Source organism: Perca fluviatilis, chromosome 21, assembly GCF_010015445.1.
Source record: "Perca fluviatilis chromosome 21, GENO_Pfluv_1.0, whole genome shotgun sequence".
In the NCBI taxonomy this organism is placed as follows: Eukaryota; Metazoa; Chordata; class Actinopteri; order Perciformes; family Percidae; genus Perca; species Perca fluviatilis.
Window position 1 is genome coordinate 8849519 of NC_053132.1, and position 21981 is coordinate 8871499.

Genomic DNA, 21981 nt, shown 5'->3' on the forward strand with positions numbered 1-21981 from the left:
CTCCTTCCCTTCCACTGTTTCCTCTGTCTGACAGATGTCAGACATGTTGCGACAGGCTCAGCCCCAGAGATGTTACGGCGAGAGGAAACGCTGGGATCAAGAGGGAGTCTATCTTATCACCGCAGGTATAAAAGGAGATTAGCCAACGCACCTGAGGAGAAGCCCGTGCTGGTTTACACGGGAGTAATGACCGGTTAAACAAAGGTGGTGTTGCAGTGGGGGCCCTATACAGCTGCCCTATCGGGTTTGTTTTCCTCAGATCAGTCAATTACACCTCACCTCCGCCGCCTTTATCAAAGCCAGAATCTGGTTTTGGCTTGTCCGCACTTTTTTTTTTTTCTTCATTCTTTTCAAATAGAAAGACGAGGTGAATTTGGATACCTGCTCCCAGGAAACTCCAGGGTCATGTTATATGAACAACTCATTAAATAGGAATACATATATTGAAGATTAAGAGATGGATTTGCATTTTCGTGTTTGGAAGCCCAGGAGAGCAGACAACCTGTTCACAATGTTTTCTCCCAGTCTGTCAGATCCTCTTATTTATGAATGCAGATTCATGTTTCCTTGATGTCTCCTCCATCAGATGACAGGATATCTGACAGGAATAGTGTGTGCTACACAAGTGTGAACCCTCCCCTCTGGTCACATGAAGCCCCCGCTGGCTCTATAGAGGTGTCTCTATTACCAGCAGACTCCGGAAGCGGCAAGCTGGCTCACACACCTGTCTGTCTCATGGTGGCCAACAGCGGGGCTGTTCTTTAAAATGAGGAAATGTAAAGGTAGAGGAGAAGGCAGGTGGCTCCACTGATTAAAGGGAATGAATAAAACAACTGTATGTTAGACAGATGTTTGGACTGGTGCTCATACACAAGCAAGAGCTGCCTCAGTACGAGCGATCAGTACCGCTCGTGATTTTTATGGCGTCTGGTTTTTCTAATTGTGTTTGAGTGATTTTACGGTTCCCTCTTTATGTTAAGCTTCAGTGTGCAGTCCATTTCAAAGCATTGCTTTTCTGACGTGTGATTTATTTGCCTTTTTTTTAAAGCATTTTATAGCTGTTACCTTGTTTTTGTCAGCTCAAGTGTGCTACCCTAGTCCATAAGTAATGCTGTTGTGCTGTTTAGGTTTATACATGCTGCACACATGCTGTATCCTCAGCGGATGGGGCAGCTCTCTGCATCTACATATGTGGTTGTACAATGTATCTGTGACACATAGCACACAAACATATGCATTTGTTTCTGTGCGTATGCCTGTGGGTAGGACGGGAACTAAATCCATCAATTAGCAATAAATGATCAAAAATTGAGTTACTCGTTAAATACAATGCACATCTCAAATTTATGGTGTATACTTGTGTATCTGCTATGATAAACTGGCCTACTAGCCTGTTGGCTAATGCCAACACCAGCTTGACCGAATGTTCCTTACTGAACTCAAACTGCTTTGGAGAACAAAGAGTTGGACTGGGACCAGTCAGTATACTGTGCATCAGTCTTAATTATGTTATCTTGTCACATCCTTTACTTATATATTTGCATAAAGATGGCTGATGGGAACATGCACTGATGCACTAGTATTTTATTGTTTTCTACTTTTGCAGAAAACATTTAAATGGAAACTTAACTTAACTAACATGCAGACACGCAAAGTAAAGAAAAATTAGCTTAACATCAAAAAACACAAATCTGCCAACTCGTATACAGTGTAAATGTGTCGGTAAACCGGTCCCTATGTACAGCACATGCCTGCATCCTTGTATTTGTTTGTATCAACACATCACTTGTGAGTGCCAGTTTCAATGTGCCTATGCACACTTGATGATGGACTACATGAGAGGGTGAGCGCAAACTGGAGACAGCGCTGTGTGTGTGTATGTGTATTTTGATTACTGCACCCCCCCCCCTGCTGAGACACTTAAATGTGGTCAGACACACGCCAACCGATGGCCATCAATAATGCACATGGCAGGGAGATCCTCCAACCGGCGTTATCATCAGGGACAATTGGTCTGTCCCTGCTGGAAGCCCTCCCTGTCTCTAACAGACGGATGGCTTCAATTTCCTATCTGATGAGAAAGAAAAGTAGGGAAAAAAAGATTCCTCCATTGCCAGACTAGCCTGGCAGTCTGGCCTAGTCTATGAGTGAGTATCATCGTCCCATCTAATGCGTGATTATTAACATTAAGTCCCTGCATGAGACAGCTTGGGTGTTTGCGCTGGAAAAGTGGGTCTTTATAATGGTTAAAGCATTCACTAACAGAGGAGGCAATATCTCACAGTTGGTCAGCAGGGGTCCTAGGCCAGCTGTTGGCATAATAATGTGTGGGAGAGAAGGATGCTGTGTGTGAAAGTGGGAGGCAAAGAGGCAGAGTTAGGGAAGTGTGGTGTCAGTTTGATGGTGATCGGAGCGAAGAAAATCTGAAGCGATTCTGTATTCCGGCACATCATTTCAGCTTCAGCAGTGTTTATATGTAATGGTTATCATTCTGTCATCAGGAATAATGCGTTTATCTAATGTCAAAGAAAATGGAAATCATTTGAAATGAGATTTTAGAAGCCAGACAGAGGAATGTCTGAGTATCTTTTAAGCTGGACTTGTGAGGCTGATTTTTATTTTTATTTTTTTTTCTTCTTCCAAGATATTAAATTTTTTTTTGACAATGCTGACTGTGGTTGCATGTTGCGTGCGTCTGTGCATCAAAGAAAATAGGGAAAATGTGGGCATGTCCACACGTGTGTGAGTGTGCACGCGTGGGCACATGTGTGCACAGCAGCGTTTCCACATGCGGCTGCGCTGGCATCACTGTAAACCGCTGCCTCTACCTCAGGGAGAACAGGGCTACATTTCATCTTTGTTTAGCTGATGTCACATTCAGACTTCAATGGTAACGCTTCCCGTGCTGCACAGTCAATGGCTACCAGTCTTTAGTCTGGAAACCATTGCCCTGCCACTTCCTCCTGCTGGTCCATGACCGACGGCCCACTCACAGCCTTAATCAGGCCCTGATGAGGGAGACCCGGCCTACCGCTCAGGGTTCCTTGATGGCTGAGGGGCTGTTTGAGGTGGTTTGATGGGGATGGAGGTGGTAGAAAGTCCTTAGCCACCATGCGTTCCCAGTCCTGGCATGGAAACGGGCCCCATTTGGGGTTTTCCTCTGGAGACGTGTGGACCAAGCTGACGCGGTGGCAATGCGGAGGCTCATGTGGTGAGATGGTCAGTGAGAGAAGAATGGAGACGTATCACAGGCTGAGGAAATTATTTCCTGCATACATTTCCCCGTATCCTTAATGACTGTTACATCAATTGCCTGCATCACTGCAGCGTTTGAACGTCCCTTACAGTTTTAGGGTCAGTACATTAGTGTAATAAATTTATTCATAGCCTTTTCCCAGCCCCAGGGGCTGACGGGCATCTTCTTTAATAAGGCGCTGACATCTGTCTGCGGAGATTGCCCACCGAGCGTCATCTCCCTAAAATGGGGGGCCAGTTACCTTGAGTGTGTGTGCTGTGTGTTTGTCATTGTTTCTGCAAACAACACACATAGTCGCACACACTAATATTTGGCTTCATGCCATGAATGCACCATGAACACGGAAATGAAATGAACATTTTAGCTCAAGTCATTGAGCAGTCTCTCACCCGTACCAAGTCATACCTGTATTTACCGTCTTGTCCACCGTGTGACTGCCGGTATTGAATACTAATGCTTTTTTTTTTTTGCTCCAGCAAACCTATATGTAACTCGCCATATAAAACATGCGATCGCTTCATTGCATGGTAGATTTTATTTCCTCCCATCTTTCCACTGCTCGCCTCCCGCATTATAACTGCATAGGCACTGGAGGCCGCGTTTCTGAGCAGACATCTATATGTGAACTGCACAGATAAAAGACAATTCTATCTTTTTTCTGTATCATTAGGTGCCATTCTGATCAAAAGATTAGAGTCACTGATAGTTCACCAGACTAAATTAGTCCTCTCCACTTTTGAAGCCTGGTTCAAACGTTCATTTTTTTGTCTTCAGGGCATTGGCTTCTTCACACTTGTTCAAAGACAAAAAGATAAATCAAATGGGGGTCATACTTTTGATAGTATCTGCATCAGAAAATTGAATCATGTCGTGCATATATGTGAGTGTGACAGCTGAGGAAATGTAAAAGGAACAGACACGGAAAATGTAGTGTAAAGGAAACAGTCAGTGATGTCAGCATGTACGTTTAAAAAAAAAAAGAAAAAAAAAAAGAGGTGGGGTTATTCTAGAGATTTAGCAAGTATAGGAAGGTTAGCCAAAGTGCATTTCTTTCATGTTTCCACGGGATTTGGTAACAAAAATATAGAATACACCATCCTCGTCGTTGATTTACAGTCACTCTGTAAATCAGCGTCAGTCATGGCTGAATCCTCAAGCTAATGTGCTTTGCAGTTGGCAGCTTGTTAATGTTTTTGCACCCAAATAAACGCTCACAGAGTTGTATTTCAAGTAATGAAAAAAACAATTCCCTTTTTAAAAAGACCCAAAGATCTGATTTATGCCTTTGTTGGAACAGATTTCGCCAGCTTTTCCACCAAATGTCTACCCGGCGCAGTGCTATGGTGACTGATGTTAATAAACCAGCAAAGCGGAGCGTTCACTTTTCCCCAATGGAAGGGCAGTCACGTGGTGCAAAATGTAGCTGTGCTAGTCCCATTTTAGCAGCATGCTAAAAATTTGATGTGCTGTTTTAAGATCACAGAAAAAGCATAAAATGTATACTAGATGGAATCATGTAAATAAAGACAAAAAATTGGCATGAAATAGTATCTGTCTACAAGATAGAAAAAGTGCGATAGTCAAGCAGCAAACTTGGGAAGGACAGCAGGGAGAGCATACTAGCCCCATTGCTGCCGGAATTGTGCTCCATGTCCTTTTTTTTTAATAAGCCCCAATAAAAGCAAACGGCCAGACTGCTGATATAACTGCTTCCCATAGACTGTCCTCTAGCAGGGGAAGGACAGATAGGAGAAGTGTGGCTGATCTTTTTGTTTTTGTTTTTTATAGGTGTCAGAGGGTGGTACTGTAACCTGCATGAAATGAGTCCCGGGCAAAAAAAGAAAAGAAGAAAGTCACCAGTGTCCAAAGATATGCTGCCATGCATATTTTACAGCTGCTAGAGAGTGCAATTTCCATGGGTGCAAGTGGTGAGAAGATGCGGTAGAGGTGCCTCCTGACTTCTTTCTTCCCGAGCGAAGTAGATAGTACGAGAAGTGTTTTTAAACCAAGAAAAAAAAAAAGGACATTAAATAAAGTGCTAAAAGAGGAATAGGAAATCAGGGGTGAGAGTCTGGAGGAGAGAGTCTACAAAACCCTTCCCTCCTTGCTACCATATTCTGTCCATTAGCGTGAGTGGTGCTTTTCCGCACTGTGGTTACCCCTCTCTTCAGGTTGACCTATCCCTCTTGAAGCATGTTTGAGTAGGGTGGGGAGGCAGTAGATGGAGAGGAAAATAGAGGTGGAGGCAGAGGTGGGTGGTAATTAAAAACATTACTGTAATCAGAGGGTTATCTGTCCATCTTTTCTGCCGGTCTGTGTTTTGATACTGGCAAGTTTTTCGGAGAGAAATTACCCCCGCAGCCAATTAAAGGGCCTTTCTCTCTCCCTGATAAGAGGGCTATTAATACTGTGGCAATGGTTGGCACTTAACTGGCAATGAATGCCTGTCGACGAGCATTGAAAGTTTAACAACTCCTCCCCGGGCTCCAGTTCTTTCTTTCTTCTGGAGAGCATTAACTGATACCGCGAGGGGGCTAAGCTCCAGGCGTCTTATCAACTGATTACTCTTTAAAACCATCAAGTGCATTTTTAATGGAAAAGGGAAGAATTGTTTCCGCTGTGAAATATAAAAACAGCTCTGGGCGTGCAATGTATGTGCTCGGTCATAAATTCCAGCAACCTCGTCTTAGTCTTAGTCTCACGCCTCGTACAAATGGCAGCTTTGAGGGTAATGTGTGTGACGATGTACTCGGGGGAAGGATTTTCCCTCCCTCCAGGAGAAGGACGGGATTGTTCAACAAGCTGTCTCCTTAAAGACTTTTTCTTAGATGTATTTTTCTGATTTTGTCTTTGCCACAGAGTAAGGGTGTGTAGGAGTGTGCAGCATAGCTCGCCAAGAATTGGATGCATGCCAAATGCTAACCGCACAATAAATGACGTCAAATCATCCTGCTGCCATTGCGTTTGATGGACATTTCTATAGTGGCGTCCACAAATGCTATCAAGTGTTATTCGGCTTTTTTAATTGTTTCACAGTTATATAACTTCATTTATTTATAATAAAACATTTAACAGCAAAGTTGTGTGCACAGTTTTGAAGTGCTTTCAGGAACACAGTTTGCACAGACATGAATGCAGCCTAAAGAGCCTAAAGTTTGTTGTACGTCGAACTAACCGAACGGTTTGTTTAACCTCTTGTGCCTATTCTTAATAATATCGCTGCGTTCGGAGATCTCAGCAGATCTCAGATATCATAATGCAAATAAAACCCAAGTTGAAATAAATCATAGTTTTAGTTTAATGCTTTGAAAAAAATAACCATGTTTCCCTAACCTTAAAGTATTATATCATATTATGCTTATTTCAGGTTTATAATTGTATTTTGAGGTTGTATCAGAATAAGTTTACATGGTTTAATTTTCAAAAAACACCATATTTTTGTTATACTGCACATTGCTGCAGCTCCTATTTTCACCCTGTGTGTTCAGCTTTCTGTTTTAGCTACAGAGTGAGGCTTCGCACTTCTATTCCATCTTTGTTTGGAGGCGCACATGCGCAGTAGCTAGGTAAGGATCACATCAGCTAGCTGTTTGTTTCTACAACTTCAGTCAGTACAAGGCAGGCCGGGAGACTTCTTCTAAACGAGGGCGCACTTCCAACTTTGCGTGGCATACCTGCAGAACAGGGACATGTAAGTAGTTTTTTTGTAGATTATGGTAAACTAGTGTGTGTTGTAGCAGTGTTTTGCCATTGAGAACGAGCTAGCATGCTACGGTTAGCCACCTCGTGTCGGCTACTGACATAGAAAGCCGTGCAGATTTTGAAGGCAGAAGACTGTATCTCACTCAAAACGGCATGGATGGATTTTTTTCCCCCCAAAATTTGTATGCGTGTGGAAGCACCAGAGACACTAAATAGTCCCAGAAAAAGAGATTTCTTTTCATAATATGGGCACTTTAACCATTCCTTGACTATACTTGAATTGCCCCCTAAAGCAAACGAAACCCAAATGCAAACAAAGCAAAGCAAAACAAAACCGTAATTGAATATAATCTGGGGATTGCAGAATTATCAATCAACGTTCCGTCTAGTTATAGGGTTGTACTAAATTTAGGTTTAGGTCATTTCTGCAAGTTAAAGCAGGAAATACATCTACCAATATGATGCAGATTTTAGGAACTAGCTTGCAATTTTGGTTGTTACCGAATGCAGATAATAAAAACTCAGGGTGTGATGTTAAAATGTCCATTTTATTACATCCAAGCTGGGAGGCGTAGGGACATAACTGCTAATTCTTGAGTGAAGCATGATAGGGTTGTGTTTCAGTGTCACTCACCCACTCACGTGACACCGACACTCAGTTAGGATGTTGATTTCCTGTGGGAACGTCCACACTAAAATATCCACTCACAGTTGTGTAAGTCACTTTGTACTCATGGGGTCCACGTCTCTCCTCAGCTGCTGCAGAGATGAACAAATGACTCCAAATGTGACACCGTAAATCGCCCCATCAAGATGCAGCAAAGTGGAATGTCAGTGTGTGCTGTCTCGCTCTCTCTCTTTCTGTTTGGCCCTCTATTTATGCCTGTGCGTGCGTGCGTGTTACCTGTCGCTGTGCACGCCCGTATATGTTTATGCTCATACAAGTGTGCATGTGAGTGAGAGAATGAGGCTAGCCATGCAAACTTGCTGGGAGATAGTTTTTTTTTTTTTAGTAAAAGCAGTACCAGAGTGGCCCTTAAAAGAGAAAGGAGAGGAAGGCGAAAGACGGCGCTCAACTGTACATTTACGGATGAAAATTTAATGACGCTAAATCTAGACAGACTTTTAGTGTCAGTCAGGATTACGGCAGCAGCCCGAACATTCATGAATTATTAAACCGGGAGAGAGATCCCTGGGTGCTTGGACCAGCCGCAGATGAGAGGAGAGAGAACGGAGAAGGCGAGAGGAGTAAGTAAATAAATAAATAGATCAATACATGCAAAAGCAAATAAAAGTCAGCACGGGGGGGGCTTTAATGCTGGATTACACCTTCGTAGGGGGTATGAGGGCACATAGTTTGTTTTTGGTATTAACTCTGGCTCCTTGAAGATGTCCGTGCTTGTCTGTGTCTGCTCAGCTTTCAAACTATAAGCTCACTGTGACAAGATGAGGAACTTGGGAGTGCTTGTGCCTATAAATTGGGGGGAGGGGACCGGCAGGGAGAAGCCTCTGATACAAAAACCCTGTGCTGTAGAGGAGAAGATTGCAGTGCGGTGCCATGACAACCATCCAGTTATCTGCACTCTATAGCTCTAAGTATATTTAAAGACAATAGGGAAGAAGTACTGCGAAAGGGTTAAGTGTCTGTATGTCTGAATGCAAAATGCCTCCAGTGATACATGATTCCAGAAAGAATTTGTTTTTGTTTTTTAATCGTTCACATACTTGCCTACGCTTTCATTGTGTACCTGGAGGTTTCAAAATGTATATGTTAAGTGACCGAAAAGGGCAGAACCAGTGAACATGCAGCATTATTTTCTGCAGATGTGCACAAGCATTGCTCCAAAGGAACGCAGGGTAGCCATGATGTGCATACAAATGTGTATTTAAAAGAGCTGTAGGTAATGTCCACACTAACGAAGATTGAAAACGCTGTTGACATATTGTTAGTTTTAAGATAACTCTCCAAAATATTGTTGCCCACACCAAATACCAGAACAAAATAAAAGCTCTTAAATCTATTTTCCATCTTGTGCTGGCTGCGTGAGTCAACAAGAGGCTTTCCAACATTTCTGAAGTGCTTTTCGTTTGTTTGCACCATAATCACGAAGAACAAGAGGTGCCACTAAGTCGGGATTCTCAGAAACCTATCACTCAACAGACCTGTTGAAATCTTCCATCAAGCAAAAATTGTTTGCTGCTTCCAGTTCCTCAAATGTGAGTATTTGCTGCTTTTCTGTATTTAAAAAAAAAAAAAAAAAAAAGATTTTTTTTATTCTTGGTATGTAGTTGGAAGAAATCACCTTTGGCTTTTTTCATTCTATACTCTGACATCTTAAACAATTAACCAATAAATCAAAAAAATAAGCGATAACGATCATTTATTGCAGTTCACTCAAGACCTGCATTTTGTTTAAATGCACAACTTATTTTTTTCAAATGCATCAACCTTTTTTGAGCGTTTTTGCGCCAGTGATTGAAAACGCCAGCCCAAAGAGGAGCAAAAAAAGAGTTTTTATATTTAACTGCTTTAGTGTTGGCCGTGGCCTGACTTGCAAGCTCTGCAAACAGGAGGGTAAATTAAGACATCACTGATACCCTGAACAGCTAAACCAATATTGTGGACAGCCGCACTGCTCCCCTACTGTCCTCTGTATGCCACACAGCCAAAACCAGGTGAGCTGACACCCCCATATCCCTCTCACTGTTGGAATGTCAAAGGGTGCACTGTTGACCCAGACGGAGCTGCCACTCAGTGTGTGTGGTATAGGGGGTGGGGTGGAGGGGTTTTATGGGCGTTTGGCAGCCTTTACCCCCGTGCTCCCCAAGCCCCGTCTGCTGTTCCCTTGGTGGCCTAGAGAGGACCAGCAGACGGGACAGACGCAGGGTCTGGCTTCTGGTTTGGTGTATCCACTGTCCCTACTGTATCTTTCTCACCCTCCCCATTCAAAAACATTCCTCCCATTCTCCCCACAATGTACTCCACTTGAGCAGGATTTATCTCCCCCTAATTTTTTTTTTATTTTTTTCCCACTCCTTCCTGCTCTTCACTCTATGCGCTACAGGGATTCTCCTGGGAAAGAAAAAGAAAAATGAATCAGGTTTCCAAAACAAATCCGTGCCTTGCTCTGCATGCTAGCTGTCTGTTTTAGTGCGAGTGTGTTGGTGTGTGCATCTTGAGAGCCAGAGTAAACACCCCGAACAAACACTTCAAGTTGTGGACTCCGTTAAACTAACATGTTGACCTTTACCCCTTACACTTAATGTATACTATCATCCTAAGAGATACAGTGATGTTAACAACAACCAACGAACAAACGTATCACGTAGATTTTGAGGAAATGTAATTTGGTATGTGTCAGCCAATATTTCAACATCTTGATCCTAGGGCTGCAACTCATGATTATTTTCATCAACAATGAATTTGTCAATTGGTTTTACAATTGATCATTTATTCATGTAGTCTATAAAATGTCAGAAAATAGTGAAAAATGACCAATAACAAATACCCAGAGCCGAACAAAAACAAAGACCAAAAGACAAAGGTAATAAATGTACGATGATTAAAAAAACGAGAACAGCAGCAGTGTTGTGGGAAACACTTGCAGTTTCTGTTTAATGTATGACTCGAAGGATTCGTCAAAAATGTTGTTGATTTAAATAACTGATTGACTCATCTCTTAATCAGCTTTTTTTTTTTTGCTTAATTGCTTCAGTTATTGATTCCATACATTGATGTTTTGCCATTTTCTAAATATGATTCATGATTTCCCATAACCTGAAGTTTATAGCTCTGCCAATTGTCATTCTTGCCCAGATGTTCACCGGTGGATTTCAAAGTGTAGGCTATATAGTAGCATATGATAGGAAATGATAGTAGTAGCCTAACGTGGGTTTAATCCTGCGGATAAATTCAGAAGCCAACCAACAGCGCGCCGTTGCAGCGGGTGACAGTGACACAAGCCTGAGATGCACGGCGCACATATGTGTGTCTATCTCTTGCCATCTGCTATGCCGATCATTAGAAAGGATGTCACACTGAGTTGGGACCCTCCATAGATGCATGTGCCCCTCTTCGTATGCCTCTCCCACTCAGTTATCCCTTTGTTGTTTTCAGGGCAAATATGAGATGGGATCTGTGGGGGAGTTGATTGTTTTTACTCGGCAAAGGAATCCCCATAAGATGCTGAGGTCGTGTCACAACACCACGGGCCTGGTCCCTTGTGGCTTGGCATGAAAGGTCAGATGATGCCCGTCCATCTTTGTGTGTGTGTGTGTGTGTGTGTGTGTGTGTGTGTGTGTGTGTGTGTGTGTGTGTGTGTGTGTGTGTGTGTGTGTGTGTGTGTGTGTGTGTGTGTGTGTGTGTGTGTGTGTGTGTGTATATGGTCGCAAACGCTTGCATATTTATTTGCATTTACACTTCTTTTTAGAGTTCTTTTGTCTCTTGGGTCATTTGCATCTCCATAGCGCAGTCAAGGCCCCTCCTGTTGTTTCATCTAAGGACTCTTCCCCTTCCTCATTGCATGTGTTCGCTGAGCTACCCACCTTCTCACAGAGCCGTAATACCAGGACTCACATGTACAGTACAACACTAATGCTGTGCATCATGTACCTAGAACAAGCTCTGGTGAGAGTGTGTTGCAAAAATGCACAAATATTATCACAGATATTGTAGAATTTACGTGGAACCTATAGACTGATATGTTTGCTCATCAGTGTTGGTGATCAACAGGCGTGTGTGTGTGTGTGTGTGTGTGTGTGTGTGTGTGTGTGTGTGTGTGTGTGTGTGTGTGTGTGTGTGTGTGTGTGTGTGTGTGTGTGTGTGTGTGTGTTTGTGTGTGTGTGTGTGTGTGTGTGTGTGTGTGTGTGTGGCTTGTTCAGATAACAGAGATTCAATCTGTGACCTGAGGGATGGGGTTCCTCTTCTGCCTCGTGGGGCCCCTGTTCTTCATGCCCCTGCAGACCCCAGCCAGGACTCCCTAACAGCTTGGAAGATAAATATCTAATCAATATACAACCGCATTTGCATAGAAAACACAACCTATAGCACAAAGCCAGAAAAGCTGTACAAACAAGTATTTTGAACATCAGGCATTTAGACTCTAATTCTTAATTGAATGCAGATTTTGCCAGGGATAAATGCATTAGGTTTGTTGATTGTCTACAAATAAGAAAGCTATCGTCGCATTCTTCACTCGTGAAAATCCTATTCAAGGAGAGGTTCAACAAGTCGTGTCTTAAGCACATCAGTGAGTTTGGAGGAGATAAATGTGAGAATGTAGCAAAGGAGAGGAGAGGGAAGCAAAAGGGACGATGAGAAGAGAAGCTCAAGGTGACAAAGCTGCCTAGTGAAATGGGCTTAAATAAACAAGCCAGCTGTTGATGTGACCAAGCCACAGGACCTGCTCAATAAATCACCATCTTCTGCTCCTGAGGTCAGATTTGGCTTTTGTCACCCTGACCACAGATCTAATATGATATACAGATAGGAGGCTGATGGAAGTAGAGACTGTACTTTAAAATCTTAGCTATACATTTGTTCACTTCTAAAAGAAAGGACTTAGTGGATTAACAATCATTAATTGCCCCCTCCCCCACTCTATAGTTCCTAAAAATTTGGTCTCCGCTTGCCGTGCCATATGTGTGATCTGTGACGTCGGCGATCCTGTCTGGCCCTCAGAGAGCTGCCTGAGTGGCGTTGCTCGGACCTGTAGCCAATAGAAGGTCAAGCGAGAGCACATAGTCCACGCTCCATGTGTCAGCGGTTCAATCTATCCTGTCAAAGTCGAGGTCCTTCTTGATCCATGATGGATATGGATGTCACACAGGCCCAACACGAGGGATCTCTGTCCATTGGGAGAACATAAGGAGCAGCAACAAAACAAAAACATTGGATCCCAGTAAAAAACAGCCAAAACTTGTGTAGAAACCAATTCCATTAAATATTTAAATTTGCAAACTTAAAGGACCCTGAGGAGTTTAGAGTGCAAACAAACAGTTCTGTTTACATTCAGTGTTCCTCACCAAAAACACCTCAAGGCCTGGAAAACAGTTTGATCGCATTTTTAAACCTCCAAGAAAAAATTTGCAGCACACATTTGTTATGAATGTTTTCAAATTGTTTACATCAGCTTGCAGGCTTCTTATTATTCTTCTTTGCAACCTTTTTTATGGCACAACCGAACCGTCAATATGCATTACAACCCTGTGCAGATGGCAGACGTGGGTATCACGTCAACCCAGTGATGTAATGTGTATCGCATCACCCCCTGGGAGTGGCGTGCATGTGCCAAAAGGACATGAGATACAAACGATACAGGGATGGACACATCAGAACATTGCTCTACAGTGCCCCTAGTGGTCCAAAAAACCTAAACAATACTTACATTTATCCAATCAATATTTTTTTGCTCATTAGTCATTTTTTAATCACACCTTAGTTTGAGAACTAATCAGAGCTAGTGGATCAGTCTTAGTGTGACACACTACTTTTTGCTTCAGGCAAAAGATGTACCTGTTTTCTGGCAGATTCACTTTATTAAGCAAAGTTGAGTGTATTCCTTTTTTATAGAACTTGTTCTTTTCCCTCTCAACATTTTATCCAGTATATCCTCAGTGACTTTAGTAAGATTCTGTTTCTCCCTTGCTGAGAAACAGAATGGGACCAGGAGGAAGAGCTGGTGTTTAGTTTTTGAAGTGTCTCCTGATGAAGGTGCCAGAACATATGACAGGGTGCGAGAGAGAGATGGAGGGAGAGCGAGAGGGCGACGATGAGGAGAGAAATGGGGGAGAAGTAAACTACAAGCTGGTTGACAGTCCCGGGGCTTCTCCATCACTTTACAGCCATGTATGGAGTTCGCTCAGTGAGCCGTGCTGCACCCTGCGGAGCTGCCCCGACGACAGGCACCCGGAGAGGTGTTATCACCCCTTTAAACACAGAGAGAGGAGGCATTAGTGGCTGAGGGGAGGAGTGGTGACAGCTCTCTCCATGACAGGAGACAGGAGCAGATTGCAAGTGATACAAGCTCTTCCTTTAAGACTTCCTCAGGTTGGGGGTGCAAGGGGATAAGAGGTTGGGGAATTGTAGGACGTTTCATATTGCCAAAAATAGTCCTGGAAAGTTATCTTCTCTACTGGAAGGAAGACTAAAGACAAGAAAAGGAAGAAGGATAAGAGACGGGAAGAAGTACATAGGACAGAATAAGGAAGAAAGAACCCCTCGTTGAATGTATGTTCCATGGTGTTTGTACCTTTTGTGGCAGACGAGGACACTTAAAGGGACAAATTCAGGCTAATTGCTGCTGCATGTCCAGAATCCTTGGGACAGGCCATGGCTGGGGTCAGGCCAGCATCAATCACAGAGGGGTGGCCACACAAATCTGGTCTCTCTCTGGGGACCATTACAATGGGTCCACAATAGCCTGTGGTCAGCCTCCGTTGTCCTATGGGAGGGGGTGGACGGGGTCAGAGTGTCCTGAATGGACAGTGGCCGGGAGAGACCCACTCTTTATTGCTATGCAGAATAATGGACAGTGGTCAGTGATGTGGGGGGTTGTGGGAACGGATTTAGTAATATAAAGAGGTGATCATGGTCACGATGGTTTGTTTCACAAGAAAGGGAGAAGAGAAAACACAGTTTTGTAATATATTTTGTGTGGGCAATTTTCTTTTTTTTTCATGTCGAAACAGCTGAACAAACCTTTAATGCCATTATCTGATAATTTTTTTTTCTCCCTCTTTTGCTCATAACATACCCGTCACTTCACACCTTTTACTGCTCTACACATTCTAAAAGTATCTCACAGAATAAACACAGATGTAAAACACATATGTAGTCTGTTAAGTCCAATAAACAAGCAGTTATTCACACGGACACATTTGAGCTCAAAAATGCATATGATAGTGGCTGTAAAGAGGATATATTTTAAATGACCCATCCTTTCCTGAACCATCTCTTTCGTAATTCCTTTCCTCGCCTCTACATCTCCGCTCTTTGTGATGAACTGTCTCATTTTTAACTTAATACTCGCAGAACGTCTCCTCCAGATGTTCAGCAAACCTTACTTTAATTCAAAGGGCAACATGACATCATGACTTTGAGTAAACCTACACGCCAATTTCCTAAAGCCAAATGGCGTGTTATCTGTATGCATTTTCAGCTATCCACGTGTATGTCTATACAGCAAATGTAAAAATACTGACCACGTGGCAAAGCCACGTTGCGTGTTATCGCGAGAACGTGACGTACTATCGAACAAGAACAACGTCACGCATGTAAAAAAAAAAAAAAGGCTTTAGTAACACAAAAAAGCGACAAAAACATAGGAAAAAAACACGCTTAGGAAAACAATAAACGGTTGGGTTTAGTAAAGAAACATTCGGGAAGGCTTACATTGTTTTTTTAAAAAACAAAAAAAACAGCTGAATCGCCACACGGGGGACGCAAACCCGGCTCTCCTGGGTGAAAGTCCTGTGTTTTACCCATCCACCACCTCCTTACGCGGTCCTATGTCCCTTTTTTTTTTTTTATACTACTCGCTACGGCGAAAATTTACTTGTAATGTAGGTCAATGGCGGGCGAATTGCGTTGATAAACACGCTAAAAAGCGATTCTGCATCTTGATAACACGCCAAAATGGCATACGAAGTGGCGTGTCATACATACGCCACTTCATGAGATCAGTCTGCAAAGGGTACTCTTTAGAAAGCACTGTACAACAAATCATTTATGAAATGTTAGCCTTGGTCATACCATGTAGGGTTGTGTAGGTACGGTCAAAACTATTCTAAACTTGTCTCAGATGGATTAATCATTTCCATTTTGCTTTACAATACTATCACATAACCACCTACATATCTATGTTTATAGTTTCCAACAATTATACGTGTTATTGTTGGAAACTATAAACATAGATTCGTAATTGCAAATGCTGACTTTGTGATTGTGTTCAGTCACTCAAAATACAGTCAGCTTCACTGGACTCTCCCACACTGAGTCTGTCAGTCCTGATGGGAATACCAAGTCATGCTTTAATTCCTGCCGTTTCACCTTTCCAGTCTTCGAGGACTCATAATGGATAAACCACCTGATGAATCCCCCAAATCCTTGCTCTCTGGGGCCCAGACGTTTTGGTCACAGCCCAATCTTTCACTGTACCCCCTTTGTGTTCTTTGCATTCTTTAAATCCGTGTTTCCTGTTCTGTCCAATCGAACTTAACATCCTCTGTCATCCAGACAATGCTTTATAATCTCTTTATAAAAAAACGTTTCCATATGGCCTTATTACCTCCGCCAAGGAGGTCATGTTTTCCGGTTTGTTTGTCCGTTTGTCTACACTACTGCTGGTCCGATTTTCATGAAACTTGGTGGAAGTGTGTAGGTCTGACCAAGGAAGAACCCATTCAATTTTGGATTGGATCCCAGTCACAGGGCGGATACACAAATTGTTTTATACTTTTGTTTACATTGCGAGATAGGGCATGGGCTTAGTGGAGGTCTGCGAGTGCCCTTCTACGTTTGAGCCTGGTTTTGTTGATCTCCGTTACCAGTGCCTTCCTTGTTTAGACTGATATTATTTAGACCAATATTGATCTACATTTTTATACAGTACATTCAGTAAAATCATATAATTCTAATTTTAGCCAGTGTACACTATACAGTACATGTACAGTAGATGGGTCGAATGCTAGATTTATGTTGTGAGTGTTTTGATCATGCAAAATAAGGTATAGCCTATACTGTAGGTACATTCTGCCTCCTTTTTTATCCTTGCAGAGCTTTGGGTTTTTCTTGAATTGCAAACACATATGATAGCTGGATTATTATTACTATCCAGCGGATAGCTGGATTATTATTACATTATCTCCAGCGTTCTTTCGTTGCATTTATCAGTTGTTTCATCTTCATTGGCTGTATCTACTCTATTTTTATCTGTATATAATTCTTTTCTGCTGTCCAATTCCCCCACGAGCATCATTACAGTATGATGTAAACCATACTAAAATCTAATCTCATACAGCAAGATGAAGGTAGAAACTCTAACATTTCCAAAATGTGGCTGGTCTGCAGACAATGTCACTTTAAAGTCTCTCTATACAGTATTTTCGGCAGCTAAAATCGGACCCTTCATCTAGTGTGAGGGTGGCTTTTATGTGGCACTTTAACAGCCGGCTGTTTGAGTGAGAGTTAAACAAAGAGTTGTTTAATGGCAATGGGAATTGGCTACTCTGTGACTATTTTCCATAGTTTGTCGTAACAGACATTGGAATCATCTGGTCATCTTCGACTGCCTTCAGCAAATAATTTCTGACCAATAAAGCAAACAAAAAAAAACCCATACAAGAATAGTTTTTTAACGTGGTTCTGATTTTCCAGCTCATTTCCCAACTTGGAGCTAGTAGAGTTGGCAGTTTTATCTTCAACAGGAATACATGTTCAGATTTATTAGTGTGTTGATAGACAGACCTGGACTCTAATCTGTTCCTTACTGAAGATCTCATTGCTTCGTTGGCTTTCAAGTTGCCTCCAAATGTCATCATGGGCTCATTGTGTTACTAACATTTGTGAGCTTGTTTGAAGACGAAGTGGAGAAATGGGGTTTAGTTATGAGGTTAAAACTCTGGCCCTTGAGTTCGTCCACTCTGAGTTGATTGCATTAAAGATGCCAAGGTTTAATCCTGAAATTTTTTTACCATCCGTAGAAGAGAATGATGTTCCCACAACTCATCCATACACCAGTCAGCTCATACACAGCTGCAAAATGCATCTGCATGAGGGAAGTGTAGCATAGCCACTGGGCTAAATGTACCTATTCAATCATAATTGGCCTTGTAGCTGCTGGACTACATCAAGTATTATGCTCTTGTAGATAGCAATACTGCAATCAATTTGTTAAAGTTCGGCATAAGTTCAGTTTAAAAATGAAAAAGAGGAAGAAAAAAGCATGAGCAAGCAATACATTTTCATCTGAAATTCATATATGCCATTAACTTTAATGGATCTCAGCTTATCTGCATTCAGACCCGTCAACGCAAACTTGTTTGCCTCTCAGTAAATTTCCATGCAAAGTTTTGATACTTCACAACTTGCAAAGGAAGTGAGGCTCACTGAAATATTTATATAGAGCATGCTGTTACTTCTGCATGAGCGAACCTTCAAGATGACATACAGTTAATTTAGGCAGAAAATACATTGGCTATTAATACGTGTGTACTATGAATATTTCACTGCTTCTCTCAGTTGTGTCTGACACTGGGGACAGGTGATGTAAGCCAAACAGGAATGATGGAATATGAGAAACTGTTTCCTTCTATCTATGTAACCAGTTTCTCAGCTTTGACGCTTTGGAGACATTCTCTGTGCTTCCTATATCCTAAACCCTGACCTGTATACAATCTCGCTGGCGTAAAGGATTGGATTCGGCTAATGTAAAACATACCAGCAGAGTGAGCCTACGGCTTTCCCAAATGAGATTAGAAAACCTCACATATGGCTCCTAATCCTCTTGATTTAAGGGCCATTAAAATGTTTCCAGTTCCTGTTAGATCCAGGCTTATTATGTGTTACTGTTTACTGGAGGCAGAGCTTGTTTCATTAATAAGTGTAGTGTTGATTCTTACAATCACTTGTTGGCTCGAATGTCATGTGTGCTGGACAGGAAAATCCATTTTAAAATACAAAACTGCTGCCAAAGATATTGTCTTAAAATGACCATAAACATCATTAACTCAGTCATTAAGGCAGAGAAACAATATTGAAATATTAAGTGGTTTGAGGTCAGTAAACAAGTTGGCATGGAGAGCTTTCTTCCATTCTGTTCTCTGTTATGTTCATGTATCACATTAAAACTTCAAAAATACAAAGTGTGTGATATGTTAGCTATATAGGATGTAAATGTTACACACATTGTTTAAGGTACAGATACAATTTATTAATGTATTAACACATTTGCATACGTAGAAGTAATGTATAGAGCTTTGGTTTTATCCAAATCAAATCTGGGAATTGTTATGTATTTATTGTGATCATCCATCCATCCATCCATCCATCTTCGTCCGCTTATCCGGTATCGGGTCGTGGGGGGAGCAGCTCCAGCAGGGGACCCCAAACTTCCCTTTCCCGAGCAACATTAACCAGCTCCGACTGGGGGATCCCGAGGCGTTCCCAGGCCAGGTTGGAGATATAATCCCTCCACCTAGTCCTGGGTCTTCCCCGAGGCCTCCTCCCAGCTGGACGTGCCTGGAACACCTCCCTAGGGAGGCGCCCAGGGGCATCCTTACCAGATGCCCGAACCACCTCAACTGGCTCCTTTTGACGCAGGGAGCAGCGGCTCTACCCCGAGCTCCTCACGGATGACTGAGCTTCTCACCCTATCTCTAAGAGAGACGCCAGCCACCCTCCTGAGGAAACCCATTTCGGCCGCTTGTACCCTGGATCTCGTTCTTTCGGCTCATGACCCAGCCTTCATGACCATAGGTGAGGGTAGGAACGAAAACTGACCGGTAGATCGAGAGCTTTGCCTTCTGGCTCAGCACTTTTCGGCCACAACGGTGCGATAGATGGAATGTAATACCGCACTCCGCTACCGATTCTCCGACCAATCTCCCGGCTCCATTGTCCCCTCACTTCCGAACAAAACCCCAAGGTGAACTCCTTCACTTGGGGGGGGGACCCATTCCCTACCTGGAGAAGGCATTCCATCGGTTTCCTGCTGAGAACCATGGCCTCCGATTTAGAGGTGCTGATCCTCATCCCAACCGCTTCACACTCGGCTGCGAACCGATCCAGTGAGTGCTGAAGGTCGCAGGCCGATGATGCCATCAGGACCACATCATCTGCAAAAGCAGCGATGAGATCCCCAGCCCACCCGAACTGCAACCCCTCCCCAACCCCGACTACGCCTCGATATCCTGTCCATAAATATTACAAACAGGATTGGTGACAAAGCGCAGCCCTGGCGGAGGCCAACCCTCACCTGAAACGAGTCCGACTTACTGCCGAGAACCCGGACACAGCTCTCACTTTGGTCGTACAGAGATTGGATGGCCCTGAGTAGAGACCCCCTCACCCCATACTCCCGCAGCACCTCCCACAGTATCTCCCGGGGGACCCGGTCATACGCCTTCTCCAAATCCACAAAACACATGTAGACCGGTTGGGCATACTTACATTTATTGTGATCAATAAAATCAAAATACTATTTTAGGGCAAACACTCTGCAGTTATTTTAATTATGTAACTTTTTTCAAAACTTATTTGTGGGTGTGTGGGGACATATAATCTGGGTGAAAATCAGTTTAAACCAATCTGCTCCTTTTAAAACATTTCGGGTATTTTGTGGTAAAAATTGTAAAAAATAAAAACACATGATAAAATTTCACATTAAATCTTTAAAATTTAAAAGTAACTTATTTGAATGTGTTGTATGTAAGGGATGCAAAGAAAGTGTTACCAGGACGTATTTTTGGGGGGCTTTTTTTATGATGTGTATTTATTGATTTATTCTGTATTCATTTGAGATTCCTACACACTTGCGTAAGGTGCCGAATCTGAATGAAGCAGACTTTCCACGGATGTGTGTCAATCAGTGAAAATGCTTTCAGTGTGCAGTTCATGTGCGTGTGGCACCAGAACAAGAAAAAAAACACTCGCAAACAAATTAAACTGCGCAGAGCCACCTCCACTGACACAGACATTTAGTTCTAGCAATGAGACACACAACAAATACAACATCTGTAACATATTACAGTCAGGAAGGAACAGACCAAAAAGCACACAACGCACACAAACACAAACAAGCACACATAAATCAGAGCAGGTGGCTTCCACACTGAACTGGACTTTTTAATTGAATCCATCTCGAGCCAACGGCAACGTTCAGCTCATCCCATCTGTAACACTGTCCTGTCCAGTCTAGTGGAAAGTTTTACTGACAGTTTCTTGCACCCTTTCAGTATTATTCATAAAAAAAAGATAATAAATAAGCATACATCCATTTCTGTCCCTCATGCACACTCACACATTACTTCACGGATATCAGATATTTTACGGCTTTACTGACTTTCCAGTGTCCCTTTTTCCCCCGAAATTAATCGTTTTGCTTTCCCAACTTTCTTGATCCCTTTTGGCGCCGGGTTAGTCATTAAAAGTAACCATGAGAACAAACGGAGGGAGAAACATCAGAGCTGGTGTGGTAAAGCAGAGCACATGCAACCCGCTTGGTCAGGCGTTTCCTGGCAGGCGGCTGGCCTGATGAGCGGCTAGCGACACTGATCATATCCTGGCCGCAGGCAAACACTTCCTGTCACAAGCTGGAAGTGCTCAGAGGTGGACAGCCATCTGGCCAGGCCTGCAGGCACCCATGGGCTTACCGGACCAAATTATACTGAATGTATTCGCTCGCTTCCTCTTCCAAGTTCCCAGAGCACAAGGCATCGTCTTCTAATTGCTTAATTTGTCCTACCAACACTCCGGTCCAAAACCCAAATATTGTTTTTTAAACCTCCAGTCAAATCGAATCATGGATGTGTCTTATTTTTTGCTCATTTACTGACCTCAATGACTAATCAATAGTCACAATTTTTGTGTAATCATTCAATGCTCACACTTGCATGCATGTTAAACAGTGTTATGTCAGGGAGGGCGAACAGGTTGGAATGCAAACCTGCCAGCACATTGTAGGAAATGAGATGAATGTACAGATGGACAAGCAGAGGGATGAATGTTAATCTTTCCCTCCCTCACATTCCACCCATGCACTGCAATATGTGGACAAACCGCTACTGAATTAAGCAGCAAACTGCGGGTTGTTTTTATGGTATATAATAATCAATATTCCTCTCACGCTTCCTCTTCTGCTGTTGGATCAGAAGTAATGGATATGCTTGGTTGGAGTTTTTTTCTCTTTTTCCGAAGACATACTCTTTGATCCAATATAATCAGAATTTACTTTTATGACTTACTTAAGGTAGCAACATGGACCTTTTTAAGCTCTTTAATCCTCCCAGACTGTCCTTATACGAAC